The following is a 14,897-nucleotide window of genomic DNA, read 5'->3' as shown; positions in this document are numbered from 1 at the left end:
ACCAACCAGAGGGCTGGGTGTGGTGGCTCACGCCTGTAATCCCAGCACTTTGGGAGACCGAGGCGGGAGGATCACCTGAGGCCAGGAGTTCCAGACCAGCCTGGCTAACATAGCGAAAGCCCATCTCTACTGAAAATACAAAAATTAGCCAGGCACCTGTAATCTTAGCTACTTGGGAGGCTGATGCAGGAGAATCGCTTAAGCCCAGAAGGCAGAGGTTGCAGTGAGCCTAGATAGCGCCATTGCACTCCAGCCTGGGTGACAGAGTAAGGCTCTGTCTAAAAAAAAACGGAACATCTTGAGCAAAACAAAAACAAAAGGGAATTTATTATAAGGATATGTGTATTCAGAAGCCAAGCCACGATTACAGCTGGGCTGAAGATTTCTCACTGGAAATCCCGTGAGAATTCAGGCAGTATTTTCTGTCCATCTATTATGCCATTGCCTCATTCTCTCTCTCTCTCTCTCTCTCTCTCTCTTTCTGTCACTCAAGATCAGAGCCTTCTACCTACTCTGCCTCATAGAACATTTAAGCCCAGAGCTCCCAAGTTTAAATGTTTTTGGTTCAGTCACATATAGAACTCTTTTCTTTTTTTTTTTTTATACTTTAAGTTCTAGGGTACGTGTGCACAACATGCAGGTTTGTTACATAGGTATACATGTGCCATGTTGGTTTGCTGCACCATCAACTCGTCATTTACAGTAGGTATTCCTCCTAATGCTATCCCTCCCCCAGCCCCCGACCCCAGACAGGCCCGCTGGTGTGTGATGTTCCCAGCCCTGTGTCCCCTATTCAACATAGTGTTGGAAGTTCTGGCCAGGGCAATCAGGCAAGAGAAGGAAATAAAGGGTATTCAATTAAAACACTTAACTCTCTCCATTCACTTCCAAATTCCTAGGAGATTACTGTAGTTGGCTTGATTAAGTTAAGTGAAATCTCTTGTTAGGTCTACTTGTGACCACAAAGTCACTGTCATATATTACAAAATGGTTGTTGAGGATTTCATTTTTTGTTTCTTTGTTTTATTGTACTTTAAGTTTTAGGGTACATGTGCACAATGTGCAGGTTTGTTACATATGTATCCATGTGCCATGTTGGTGTGCTGCACCCATTAACTCGTCATTTAGCACTGTTGTGGGGTGGGGGGAGGGGGGAGGAATAGCATTAGGAGATACACCTAATGCTAAATGAGGATTTCATTATTGTAGACTATGGTGGGTGTGAACTTGCTACATTTCAGCGATACCAAGAAGGCCAGTATGGATAAAGCAGAGAGTGCTAGGGAAGCTATCTCAAACTTGACATATTCAAAGGATAACTCGTGTTTTCACTTTAAAAAATATATATATATCAGGCTGGACAACATAGCAAGACCCCATCTCTACCAAAAAAAAAATCTTTTTTGAAAATTAGCCAGGCATGGTGGCACATGCCTATGGTCCTAGCAATTTGGGAGGCTGAGACAAGAGTATGGCTTCAGCCCAGGAGTTTGAGGTTACAGTGAGCTATGATCATGCCACTGTACTCCAGCCTGGGTGACAGAGCAAGACTCTACCTCTAACAACAACAACAAATATTCTACTCATTCAGATCAAAATTCTTGGAATCATCTTAGACTTACGTTTTTCCTCCTATAGCCCACATTCAATCTGTAGTTATCTATCACTTCATAATAAATTATCTCAAATCTTAGTGGCTTAAAACTGCAATAATCATTTATTATCACTCACGGGTTCTCTGATCCAGGATTTCAGTTAGGACATGTCAAGGCCTCAACTGAAATACCCAAGGACTGAAAGTTGAATTAACTGAAGGGTCATTTAATCACATGTCTAAAAGTTGGTGCTGGCTACAGCTGAGGGGCTAGCAGAGCTGCTGACCATAACGCTCCACACATGGCCTCTTCATGTAGTCTAGGCTTCCTCACAAAATGGTGGCTGAGTTCTACAAGCAAACATTCCAAGTGAAAGTGAGAGGCAGGCAGAAGCCATATTGCCTTTCATGGCCCAGCCTCAGCAGTCACAGAGCAGCATTTCTGCAACATTTTACTGGTTGAACTAGTTATTAAGATCTGCTCAGTTTCAAGAGAAAAGATCATAGACCCCACCTCTTGATGGAGGCATGTATCAACATCTTATTGCATTGCAAGAAGAGAACATTGGATGGGATGTAATTTGGTATGAGTATCTTTTAAAAATTAAGTCAGCTACACTATGCATCTGTAAATCCCTTCAAATCTACCTCCAGAAAATATTTTGAACCTGACCTCCATCTTCACTGCTATCATTCTAGACCAGGTGACTATCAAATTGTTTTAGACTGTGGCAATTACTTTCAAACTTGTCTGTCTGTTATACTTTCAAATTCTCTTTTGTCAATTCTTCACACAAAGCCAAAATATTATTTCCCTGTGCTGCCAATGTCCTTACCTTTTGAATAAAATTCAAAGTTCCTGAATTGGACTTCATGAATTGACTCATGGTTGGCCTGCAGGAAGAGTGAGATCTGTTAACGCTTTCTCAATCCCTCCAAGCTACCATCAATCTAATGACTGTTTTTTTTTTTAACTTCTGTAATTCTTTAAGCTGATGCTAGGTGGCTTCTGTATCTTCCCATAGGAGGAAGTCCTAGACAAAAATTTGTTTCTATTTAGTTGCTCTCTACAAAAGCCTGCAAGAAGCAACAATACTCTTAATATCCTGATATTTAGCCAAGATCCCTAATATCTCCATTTCTGGAGGTATGTGATCTGAGTCTCAGATAATAACAAGTGATGGTAGTTCACCAATTTCTTTGCCAGCACATACCAAGAGACAGTTTCAGGATGGGGAAGTCCCCACTGTTCCCATCATTGTCTCAGATGACAACACATTTTTTTTTCTGAAGGTCTGATTTTACACGTTACTCCTGATACATCTGATTTTTATATTAGTCAAGATATTTGGATGCAAGTGTCAGAAACCACCTCAAGTGACTGTAAGATGTTTAAAAGGGACTTATTTTAAGGACTGGAAAGAATCTCACACAACCTACTGGCAAAAATGCAGCCAACTTAAGAAAGCACTACTTATTTGTGAAGAGCTATCAGGAACCTAGGGAGTGTTCCTTCCTCATCTCTCATTTCTGCTTCTCTCTGCACATTAGCCTCATATTTCTCTATGCCTGAAGAATTGATTCCTTTGCAACCCAGTCCACATGACAGAATGTGGCTAATCACAGTTCCCAATTGTATATAGTACAAGTCCAGCCCCTTAGAAAGACCAGTCTTTCATAGTTCCAATTCCAAATTCCTGCAGAAGGGTCTCAAACTAGCCCATCTTGAGTCAGGTGGCCTCCCCTGTTTCAGTGAACTATGGCCTGGAAGATGGAACCACTTTGGTCATAAAATTCCCATTTCTTTCCTTTGGCTATGATGTATCCATTGCTGAAAGTAGAGGCATTCAAGAGACTTAGGGTAAGGATTGGTAGTCTCTTCAAAGATATGTGATATAGCAAGGACCTGGAATCTTGCTGTATAATAGACATGATTGGGACTAACAGCCCACTTCTTTTAAAACTCTTCCTATGAAAAATATGTTAAAAAAAAAAAAAAAGCAGACCTAGGCAGCTATGTTTATATCACATGACCCAGACCTTATTTGAATGTACAGCGGACAATCTGCCCAATAGTGTGGCTGGCCTGTTGACCCAAGTTTATTCTCTGGAGAATTTTAACCATAAAACACAAGTACCATGGTCAGTTTGGTGGTGAGAACTTGGACTGACTACTCATGTATGTCTGTGGGCTAGTGGCCATGCTGAGGCCCCATAGAAACAGAGAAAGTTAGTTTAAAGAAGGACGGAAAGAATCAGAGTGAAGCAGAGCTGAGTCGGACCATGATACCCCAGAGACATGAGAATGAAGCTTTGGTTCCCAGTAACTCCTGGAGTCTAGTTCCCATGAGGCCTCACAGCAGTTCAGCTTCCTTATCCTTGAAATTGCCTACTTTAGCTTTACAAAAAAAAAAAAAAAAACTCTCACTCTGCTGAGCTAGCTTGAATAGATTTCTATTTGCCATAGCCAACAATCCCTGACTAAGAGAGCCTGAGAAGGTGTCAAATAAGGAGTGAAGCCTGAGGAGTGGGAGAAAGTCTCATCTGCCATTTAGCTGAAGTGCTCAGAAAAGCATCAGCTAATGCACCTCCCTGCTCACATCTGCTTCTCCAGTTTTCAGGAAATGAAGTTCTCAGAGTCCTTTAAAAACATTCCATCTGTATTTCAAGCCTCATTAGGAAAGGACCTGCTGGTAGAGGCTGCTAGTCATTGAAACAGCAATATACAGTTCTTTCTGAACAGGATGGGCTATCCTCACTTGGATTACAGGTCATCAGACAGAACTTACAAGCCTGATATGTAGCATTAAGCAGAGGCTACCTCAACCACTCCATAATCCTTCCTTCCTTCCTTCCTTCCTTCCTTCCTTCCTTCCTTCCTTCCTTTCTTTCTATTTCTGTCTTTTCCTTCCTTCCCTTTTTTCTTCCTTCTTTCCTTTTTCTCAGGTATTATTTTTACTACTAGAGGATAAGGATTTAATGATGAGTGAAAGAGACACAGCCCTTGCCCTCATGACATTTACAATCCGACTGGGGAAATAGACAGTTATTGAATATTAATCACTGAAAAATGTAAAATTACATTTATGTTAAGTGCTACAGAGGAGAGATACATAAAGCTACGAGAAATAATAAGAGGTTCATAGACCCCATCAGGGAAGGCCTGGGAGGATTACTGAGCAAGTGAGCTGAGATCTGAATGTCAGTAGGAGCGACCCTGGTAGGAAAGTGAGTAGAGGGTGCAAAGCAGCCTGAGCAGACCCTGGACAGGATGGAATTAGCCATACTCACGTATTTGAGTGACTGGAAGGAGCCTTTAAGCCAGGGCAGGGCTAAGGAGAGTATGGTACCAGGCAAGCCTAGCAGTTGGTTGGGGCTGGATTACTTAGAGCCTTACAAGCCAGGTTCAGGATTTTGGTCTTCAATCTAAGACCAACTGAAACAATATGCTAGAAAGCATCAGGTTGACTCACAGGTTATTAAGAAAAAGGCTGTATTATCTTATAAAAAAGTTCAAACTTTCCTGCTCTCCATCATCCACACCCTTTCCCTAGTTCTCATGTGCTAATAGTTTATTAAACTATTCTGCAACTGAAACTGCAAAATGTAAAGTCTAAGTCTAGCAAAGGACTCTACTATCCAGGAAATGCGCCAAAAATTATCAAATATATGGATAGATATACAAAGTGACAGAGAAAGACAGAGAGAGAGCAGAAAGAGAGAGTATAGATCAATACACAGAAGAAGTCTCAGGGAATCTTGTCTCCAATATATCTGTGAGATATTACAATGTTGTTCCATTTGTTAAATAATGTGTTTATTATCATAAAGAAAATAAATGTTTAATCCATATGGCCATAAGTAAAATACCTATACAATTACAGTCATATGAGATGTAATTTTTTCTTAGTATTTTAAGACCTCACTAACCAAGAAAACCATTCTGAATTAGGGAAAAGATACAATTACAGAACTCCTATTTTATTACCCACACATCAGCTTTTAATTTGAACTACTAACAAAGCAGATTTGAAGCTACCTTCTACTCTGTTTTAATGAATGGACATAAGGACTGTCCCACACAAGATAGCAGCAGATCACACCGTCTCGTAGTTCTGCTCATGTGTGGCAGTCTTCTTCCCTCTATACAGGGCTTGGGGACAGTCTTGTGCTTTTTATTTTGTTGAATTTCTAGGCTTTATAAATCAAGATGAAGCATCAAGGAATGCACAAAAGAACGGCAATGGCCGGTCTCAGTGGCTCACACCTGTAATCCCAGCACTTTGGGAGGCCGAGGCGGGCGGATCACCTGAGGTCAGGAGTTCAAAACCGGTCTGGCCAACATGGCGAAACCCCACATCTACTACAAATACAAAAATTAACCAGGCACAGTGGTAGGTGCCTGGAATCCCAGCTACTCGGGAGGCTGAGGCAGGAGAATTGTTTAACCTGGGAGGCGGAGATTGCAGTGAGCCAAGACTGTGCCACTGCACTCCAGCCTGGGCAAAAGAGCGAGATTCTATCTCAAAATAAAAAAAAGAAAGAAAAGAAAAAGAAAGGCAAGACTTGGCCATTTCATATGTCAAAATTATAAAAAATGCTAAAAAAAAAAATTATCCTGCTTTAATTTAAAAAAAAAGAAGTTGCCATAACAAATCATACTCTTCACACTTGTGTCTGAGCTGATATTCTGTCACCTCCCGACATCCTTGGAAAGCAGGTGATGTTATTATACCTATTCCACTGTTAAGCAAACTGAGGCTCAGAATGATTGTGCCACTTGTTCAATATCTCACAGGAATAATGGAGGCAGCATCAAATCCGGGTCTGTCTGACTCCCAGTTCGTACTACTAGAAGAAGACTCAAGTTAAAGACACTATCTTGGATCTTTCATGGTTGTCCAAAGACACCCCATCCCCTCTTTGAACAGTTCCTTCCAGAGCTCTTTCTTAAACTCTAAAAGCCAAGGCATCCATCTCCTTAACACTAAACAAAGGAAGAGATTTCCTCACTGAATTTTTTCCAAAGTAAGCATCTCCAGTGCCTCCTCTAATTTGGTTTCTGTTTCCTTCACCACTTTGGTTTTCATTTTCTGGGCATGCTTTATTCTATTTCTATTTCTTTTAGAAGATAAAATCCAGAAATAAAGGTTTCTTCCTGCTAGATTCAGCTCATCCCTCTATCTTCTAGAATTTTATCATGTACTAATTAAAGAAGAGCTTACTAAGTGCCTACCAGGTGGCAGGCTCTGTGCCAGGCACCAGCATCACTTTGGCAAGCAGCACAAGCTAAGTGCCTGCCCTCCTGGAGCTCGGATTCCAGAGGGAGACATGTTGCCCAGCAATCTCCCAGAGAAATGGAAACTTGCACTGTCATGCGTGCAAAATAAATTCAGGATTAATCCAAGATGTGAGACATAAAAAATGAAATTGTAGCAAATCTAAAAAAAAAGGTAAATAATTTTATTATCTTGGAGATAAGGCCTTTCTAATATCAATAGAAAACCTAGAAGCTATAAAAGAAAAAAATTAATAACTCTAACTACATCAAATTTTAACATTTTTGGAGGCTAAACGCATCATAAATGAACTCAAAAGGCAAATCTGTGAAAATATTTGCAATACAAATGACAGACATAGGACTGATTTTCCTAATGTACAAGTTACTGTTACAAATCAATCAACAAAGCACATAAAAAATTTACAAAAGAAATATAAATGATGCAAACAAATGAGATGATTCTGAAGTTCATTAATAATCAAAGAAATACAAATTAAAATAATGAGGTACTTTCCAAGTAAATAGTGGCCATCATATTTTAAAACAAATGCTCCCAAGTGCTTTCAGATCATAGGGTATCCAGCATTTTCATTCACTGCAAATTGAAACAGCCCTTCTGGAGAGAATTCCGTGATTAGCTTATTTTAAATATCCTGAATTTCATAAATATATACAAATATTATCTGTAAATTATAAATAAAGCTTTAAAATAAAATAAATGTTCTGATTCTGCCATTTCATTAGTTCCTGTTCTTTATCCTCTCATCCCACCTATCCCTGAGTCACATCATGGCTTCCAGAACTAGCTGCCACCTCCACCTCCCCGGGTCCTCATACAGAGGAAAAACACATTCCTCCTGTAATACTAGTTACAGATTGAGTAGAATCACTACTCAATGGTCTGGTTAACTCAATAATCTCTATGTCAAGGTTCCTGATAAAGATGCAATCTGAACTGTCTTGGAATGTCTTTCTACCCCAATTCCCTTACCCACAGTAGATTATTGTAACTGGAAAAGAAATTTAAGTACCCAGAGCAACTGGAGAGACTGAGTAACTTCAGAACCAAGGCAGTTATTAGTAAGCCTGGGGTAATTCTGTGTGCAAGGTTAAAAAATAAAGGTTGGGGGGCTGTGCTTCCTTCCTTCCTCCCTCCCTCCCTCCCTCCCTTCTTTCTTTCTTTCTTTCCCTCTCTGGCCCAGGCTACAATCTACTCGGCTTGCTGCTGCCCGCGCCGCGGACTGCCTGGGACTGCCGGCGCGCGCCACCGCTGCCTGCCTTTTCTCCTTTGGATGCAGGCACGCGTTCGCCATCTTGGCCACGCTGGTCGCCAGCTCCTGACGCCGAGTGCTCTGCCCGCCTCAGCCTCCCGAGGTACTGGGACTACAGACGGAGTCTCGCTCACCCAGTGCTCGGTGTTGCCCGGGCTGGAGTGCGGTGACGTGGTCTGGCCTCGCGGCAGCCTCTACCCCCCGGCCGCCTGCCTTGGCCTGCCAGGGTGCTGGGATTGCAACCCCTGCCCGGCCGCCGCCCCATCTGGAAGGTGGGGAGCGCCTCTGCCCGGCCGCCCCGTCTGGGAGGTGAGGAGCACCTCTGCCTGGCCGCCCCGTCTGGGAAGTGAGGAGCGCCTCTGCCCGGCCACCCACCGTGTGGGAAGTGAGGAGCGCCTCTGCCCGGCCGCCCCGTCCGGGAAGAAGTGAGGAGCGCCTCTGCCCGGCCGCCCCGTCTGGGAAGTGAGGAGCACCTCTGCCCGGCCGCCCCATCCGGGAAGAAATGAGGAGCGCCTCTGCCCGGGCGCCCCATCCGGGAAGAAGTGAGGAGTGCCTCTGCCCTGCCACCCATCGTCTGGGAAGTGAGGAGCGCCTCTGCCCGGCCACCCACCGTCTGGGAAGTGAGGAGCGCCTCTGCCCGGCCGCCCCATCTGGGAAGTGAGGAGCGCCTCTGCCCGGCCACCCACCGTCTGGGAAGTGAGGAGCGCCTCTGCCCGGCCACCCACCGTCTGGGAAGTGAGGAGCGCCTCTGCCCGGCCACCCACCGTCTGGGAAGTGAGGAGCGCCTCTGCCCGGCCACCCACCGTCTGGGAAGTGAGGAGCGCCTCTGCCCGGCCACCCACCGTCTGGGAAGTGAGGAGCGCCTCTGCCGGGCCACCCACCGTCTGGGAAGTGAGGAGCGCCTCTGCCCGGCCACCCACCGTCTGGGAAGTGAGGAGCGCCTCTACCCGGCCACCCACCGTCTGGGAAGTGAGGAGCGCCTCTGCCCGGCCGCCCCGTCTGGGAAGTGAGGAGCGCCTCTGCCCGGCCGCCCCGTCTGGGAAGTGAGGAGCGCCTCTGCCCGATCACCCATCGTCTGGGAAGTGAGGAGCGCCTCTGCCTGGCCACCCATCGTCTGGGAAGTGAGGAGCGCCTCTGCCCGGCCACCCTGTCTGGGAAGTGAGGAGCGCCTCTGCCCGGCCACCCATCGTCTGGGAAGTGAGGAGCGCCTCTGCCCGGCCGCCCCGTCCGGGAGGAAGTGAGGAGCGCCTCTGCCCGGCCGCCCCGTCCGGGAAGAAGTGAGGAGCGCCTCTGCCCGGCCGCCCCGTCCGGGAAGAAGTGAGGAGCGCCTCTGCCCGTCCGCCCCGTCCGGGAAGAAGTGAGGAGCGCCTCTGCCCGGCCGCCCCCGTCCGGGAAGAAGTGAGGAGCGCCTCTGCCCGGCCACCCCGTCTGGGAAGTGAGGAGCACCTCTGCCCGGCCGCCCCGTCCGGGAAGAAATGAGGAGCGCCTCTGCCCGGGCGCCCCATCCGGGAAGAAGTGAGGAGCGCCTCTGCCCGGCCGCCCCGTCCAGGAAGAAGTGAGGAGCGCCTCTGCCCGGCCGCCCTGTCTGGGAAGTGAGGTGCGCCTCTGCCCGGCCGCCCCGTCCGGGAAGAAATGAGGAGCGCCTCTGCCCGGGCGCCCCATCTGGGAAGAAGTGAGGAGTGCCTCTGCCCGGCCACCCATCGTCTGGGAAGTGAGGAGCGCCTCTGCCCGGCCACCCACCGTCTGGGAAGTGAGGAGAGCCTCTGCCCGGCCGCCCCGTCTGGGAAGTGAGGAGCGCCTCTGCCCGGCCACCCACCGTCTGGGAAGTGAGGAGCGCCTCTGCCCGGCCACCCACCGTCTGGGAAGTGAGGAGCGCCTCTGCCCGGCCACCCACCGTCTGGGAAGTGAGGAGCGCCTCTGCCCGGCCGCCCCGTCTGGGAAGTGAGGAGCGCTTCTGCCCGGCCGCCCCGTCTGGGAAGTGAGGAGCGCCTCTGCCCGGCCACCCATCGTCTGGGAAGTGAGGAGCGCCTCTGCCCGGCCGCCCCGTCCGGGAGGAAGTGAGGAGTGCCTCTGCCCGGCCGCCCCATCCGGGAAGAAGTGAGGAGCACCTCTGCCCGGCCGCCCCGTCCAGGAAGAAGTGAGGAGCGCCTCTGCCCGTCCGCCCCGTCCGGGAAGAAGTGAGGAGCACCTCTGCCCGGCCGCCCCCGTCCGGGAAGAAGTGAGGAGCGCCTCTGCCCGGCCACCCCGTCTGGGAAGTGAGGAGCACCTCTGCCCGGCCGCCCCATCCGGGAAGAAATGAGGAGCGCCTCTGCCCGGGCGCTCCATCCGGGAAGAAGTGAGGAGCGCCTCTGCCCGGCCGCCCCATCCGGGAAGAAGTGAGGAGCGCCTCTGCCCGGCCACCCATCGTCTGGGAAGTGAGGAGCGCCTCTGCCCGGCCACCCACCGTCTGGGAAGTGAGGAGCGCCTCTGCCCGGCCGCCCCGTCTGGGAAGTGAGGAGCGCCTCTGCCCGGCCGCCCCGTCTGGGAGGAAGTGAGGAGCGCCTCTGCCCAGCCGCCCCGTCCGGGAAGAAGTGAGGAGCGCCTCTGCCCGGCCGCCCCGTCCGGGAAGAAGTGAGGAGTGCCTCTGCCCGGCCGCCCTGTCTGGGAAGTGAGGAGCGCCTCTGCCCGGCCGCCCCGTCCGGGAAGAAATGAGGAGCGCCTCTGCCCGGGCGCCCCATCCGGGAAGAAGTGAGGAGTGCCTCTGCCCGGCCGCCCCATCCGGGAAGAAGTGAGGAGCGCCTCTGCCCGGCCACCCACCGTCTGGGAAGTGAGGAGCGCCTCTGCCCGGCCACCCACCGTCTGGGAAGCGAGGAGCGCCTCTGCCTGGCCACCCACTGTCTGGGAAGTGAGGAGCGCCTCTGCCCGGCCACCCACCGTCTGGGAGGTGAGGAGCGCCTCTGCCCGGCTGCCCCGTCTGGGAAGTGAGGAGCGCCTCTGCCCGGCCACCCACAGTCTGGGAAGTGAGGAGCGCCTCTGCCCGGCCGCCCCGTCTGGGAAGTGAGGAGCGCCTCTGCCCGGCCACCCATCGTCTGGGAAGTGAGGAGCGCCTCTGCCCGGCCTCCCATCGTCTGGGAGGTGAGGAGCGCCTCTGCCCAGCCGCCCCGTCCGGGAGGAAGTGAGGAGCGCCTCTGCCCGGCCGCCCCGTCCGGGAAGAAGTGAGGAGCGCCTCTGCCCGGCCGCCCCGTCCGGGAAGAAGTGAGGAGCGCCTCTGCCCGGCCGCCCCATCCGGGAAGAAGTGAGGAGCGCCTCTGCCCGGCCGCCCCGTCTGGGAAGTGAGGAGCGCCTCTGCCCGGCCGCCCCGTCCGGGAAGAAATGAGGAGCGCCTCTGCCCGGGCGCCCCATCCGGGAAGAAGTGAGGAGCGCCTCTGCCCGGCCACCCATCATCTGGGAAGTGAGGAGCGCCTCTGCCCGGCCGCCCCGTCCGGGAAGAAGTGAGGAGCGCCTCTGCCCGGCCGCCCCGTCCGGGAAGAAGTGAGGAGCGCCTCTGCCCGGCCGCCCCGTCCGGGAAGAAGTGAGGAGCGCCTCTGCCCGGCCGCCCCGTCCGGGAAGAAGTGAGGAGCGCCTCTGCCCGGCCGCCCCGTCTGGGAGGTGAGGAGCGCCTCTGCCCGGCCACCCATCGTCTGGGAGGTGAGGAGCGCCTCTGCCCGGCCACCCATCGTCTGGAAAGTGAGGAGCGCCTCTGCCCGGCTCCCTCATCTGGGAAGTGAGGAGTGCCTCTGCCCGGCCACCCATCGTCTGGGAAGTGAGGAGCGCCTCTGCCCGGCCACCCATTGTCTGGGAAGTGAGGAGCGCCTCTGCCCGGCCACCTATCGTCTGGGAAGAAGTGAGGAGCGTCTCTGCCTGGCCGCCCCGTCTGGGAAGTGAGGAGCCCCTCTGCCCGGCCGCCCCGTGTCTGGGTAGAAGTGAGGAGCTCCTCTGCCTGGCCGCTCCGTCTGGGAGGTCTACCACGGAGGCCAGAAGCAATGTGGGGGCTGGACGTGGTGGCTCACGCCTGTGGTCCCGGCACTCTGGGGGGCGAGGCGGGTTGATCACTTCGGGCTAGGAGTTCGAGACCAGTCTGGCCAACTTGGCGAAACATGAAGAATACAACAGACAAACCAACCAACCAACCAACTCAATGACAACAAAACAGGTCTACCCTGGAGTCATACTCTAATTTTTTCTATTTTCCTCCCTTTCTGATCCTTTATCCCACTTTCTTTTTCTTCCTCTTCCTTCTCCGTCTTCTTTGTCAAATAGAGGATTGAGTTATTATCACTGATCCATATAAAGTCCCTCTCTCATTTATTTTAACTCCCACCCCCATTTCTATTCCCTGACTTCCCATGTGCAACCTTCCTAATATGTTTGATACGCATCTTTTTGTTTGTATGTATTTTTAGAAAATGTTTATTGTTTTTGTATGCAAAAAAAATTAATAAAAAAAAAATAAAGGTTGCGGGGCTGAAAACTAAGACATAAATTCCTAAATTCACTGGCTATATCATCTAGAAATGTCTTTTCTCAATAAGGACTGGTTGTGTACACATAGTTGTAATGAGCTAATACCCACTAGACCTATGTTCACCCAGCATTTTTAGTTCACATTTATCCAACGCTTGCACTCTAACATCTGTACAGCCTCACAAGCTTTCAACAGAGGAGTTTTACTTTATGTTGTTTGTATTATGAAACAAGAGTCATACCGAAGACAGTTTTTCAAACTGTCATTCCCTCTTCTGCAGATTTGGATTTGCCTTCTTTGAGGAACATCCCCTTCCCCAAGTAAACTATGAAAGCAAATGATGCAACACCACCTTCTCAAAAGCAACATTAAGACACAGTTGCTACTTAGCTGTGGTACCTGGGGCAGGGTACCTGGGATTATTTAACCATCCCAGGCTTCATTTGCCCCACTGGTAAAAAGGAACCAATAATAGATGAGAAAGAAGGCTGGGCCTGAAAATGACTATGAGAGCTCTTTTCTCTTAATCCCGAGACTTTTTATATGACATCTCCTCTCATTGTATTAAGGATCTCAGTAAAAGTTAGTTGAGTGCCTCTTTACAACATACGATGCTAGGAAAACTGGATAACCCATGCAAAAGAATAAAGTTGGGTCCTTAACTTGCTTGTGGCATACCCATACAAAAATGAGCTAAAAATGGATAAAATACCTAAACGTAAAGGCTAAAATGACAAAACTCTTAGAACAAAACACAGAGGAAAAGCTTCATGACATTGGATGTGGCAATGACTTCTTAGGTATCATACCAAAAGCACATCTTGTCTTACTAGAAGGTCTTCAGGGGCCATAACATGCATGGAGCTGTCATCACCCATGGTGATGAGGCCTTCTTCTGGAATACTTCCTGAAGGACCTGCCTGGGGCTGTTTTAGAGTTAACTTGCTTTCTGTGAGTAGAAGGAATACACTCTAAAATAACAACACATTTGTATGTTAACTACATAAACTAGTAACATAATCTTTTATTATAATTATCAAGTATTATGTACTCTACATAATTGTATGTGCTATACTTTTATATGGCTGATAGTACAGTAGGTTTATTTACACCAGCATCACCACGAACATGTGAGTCATGTGTTGTCCGGTGATGTTAGGATGTTTACGATGTCCACAGGTGATAGAAATTTTCAGCTCCATTATAACCTCATGGAACCATCATTGATGTGTGATCCACCGTTGATTGAAATATCCTTATGTGGTGCATGACTACATATAAAGAACTCATGCAACTCAACAATAAAAAACAAACAACCCAGTTTATTTTTATTTTTTGTAGAGGCAAGGTCTCATCATGTTGCCCAGTGGTTGGGGAGGCCAAGGTAGGAGGATCGCTTGATACCAGTGGTTCTCCCTCAACACTGGGATTATAGGAGTGAGCTACCACACCAGGCTCAAACAACCCAATCTAAATATGAGCAAAGAACTTGAATAGACATTTCTCCAAGAAGATACATAAATGGCCAATAAGAACATGAAAAGATGTTCAACATCACTAGTAATTAGGTAATGCAATTCAAAACCACAATGAAATACCATTTCATACCCATTAGAATAGCTATTACCAAAAAAATGGAAAATAAGTGTTGAGCATGTGAAAAACTTAGAACCCTTGTATATTGCCAATGGGAATGTAAAACAGTGCAGCTGCTGTGAAAAACAGTAGGTGGTTCCTCAAAAAGTTAAGCATAGATTTACCATATGATCCAATAATTCCACCTTTAAGTAGTATATACTATGCAAAAGAATAGAAAACAGGGACTTGAACACATCTTTGTTCACCCACGTTTATAGCAACAGCATTTACAATAGCCAAAATATAGAAACGACCCAAGTGTCCACCAACAGATTAACAGATAAACAAAATATGGTATATCCATGCAATCGATTATTATTGATTTATAAAAAGCAGTGGAGTTCTAATATGTGCTACAAAATGCATGAACCTTGAGAACATTGTGCTAAATGAAAGAAGCCAGACACAGAAACACAAATATTATGTGATTCCACTTTTATGAAGTACTTAGAAGAAGCAAATCCATAGAAACAGAACTAGAATGGTGATTGCCAGTGGCAGGGGGCAGAGGGAAATGGGGAGTTAATGGGTACGGAGTTACAGTTTGGGATGATGAAAAAGTTCTGGAGAGGGATAGTGGTGATGGTTGCAAGACAATATGAATGTACTTAATGCCACCAAATTGTGTAC

At 48.5% G+C, this 14,897-nt stretch overlaps 1 protein-coding gene across 1 annotated transcript in view; it reads right to left on the bottom strand.

Annotated features, from left to right (window-relative positions):
- OR9Q1 (olfactory receptor family 9 subfamily Q member 1) overlaps positions 1 to 14,897 on the bottom strand; it is a 155,257-nt gene that overhangs the window by 19,737 nt on the left and 120,623 nt on the right. The gene's annotated exons all lie outside the window — the stretch shown is intronic.

The sequence above is a fragment of the Symphalangus syndactylus genome, chromosome 1 (genome assembly GCF_028878055.3).
Source record: "Symphalangus syndactylus isolate Jambi chromosome 1, NHGRI_mSymSyn1-v2.1_pri, whole genome shotgun sequence".
NCBI classification, from domain to species: domain Eukaryota; kingdom Metazoa; phylum Chordata; class Mammalia; order Primates; family Hylobatidae; genus Symphalangus; species Symphalangus syndactylus.
The sequence above is the reverse complement of the archived record's forward strand: the minus strand, read 5'-3'. Positions and strand labels throughout refer to the sequence as shown.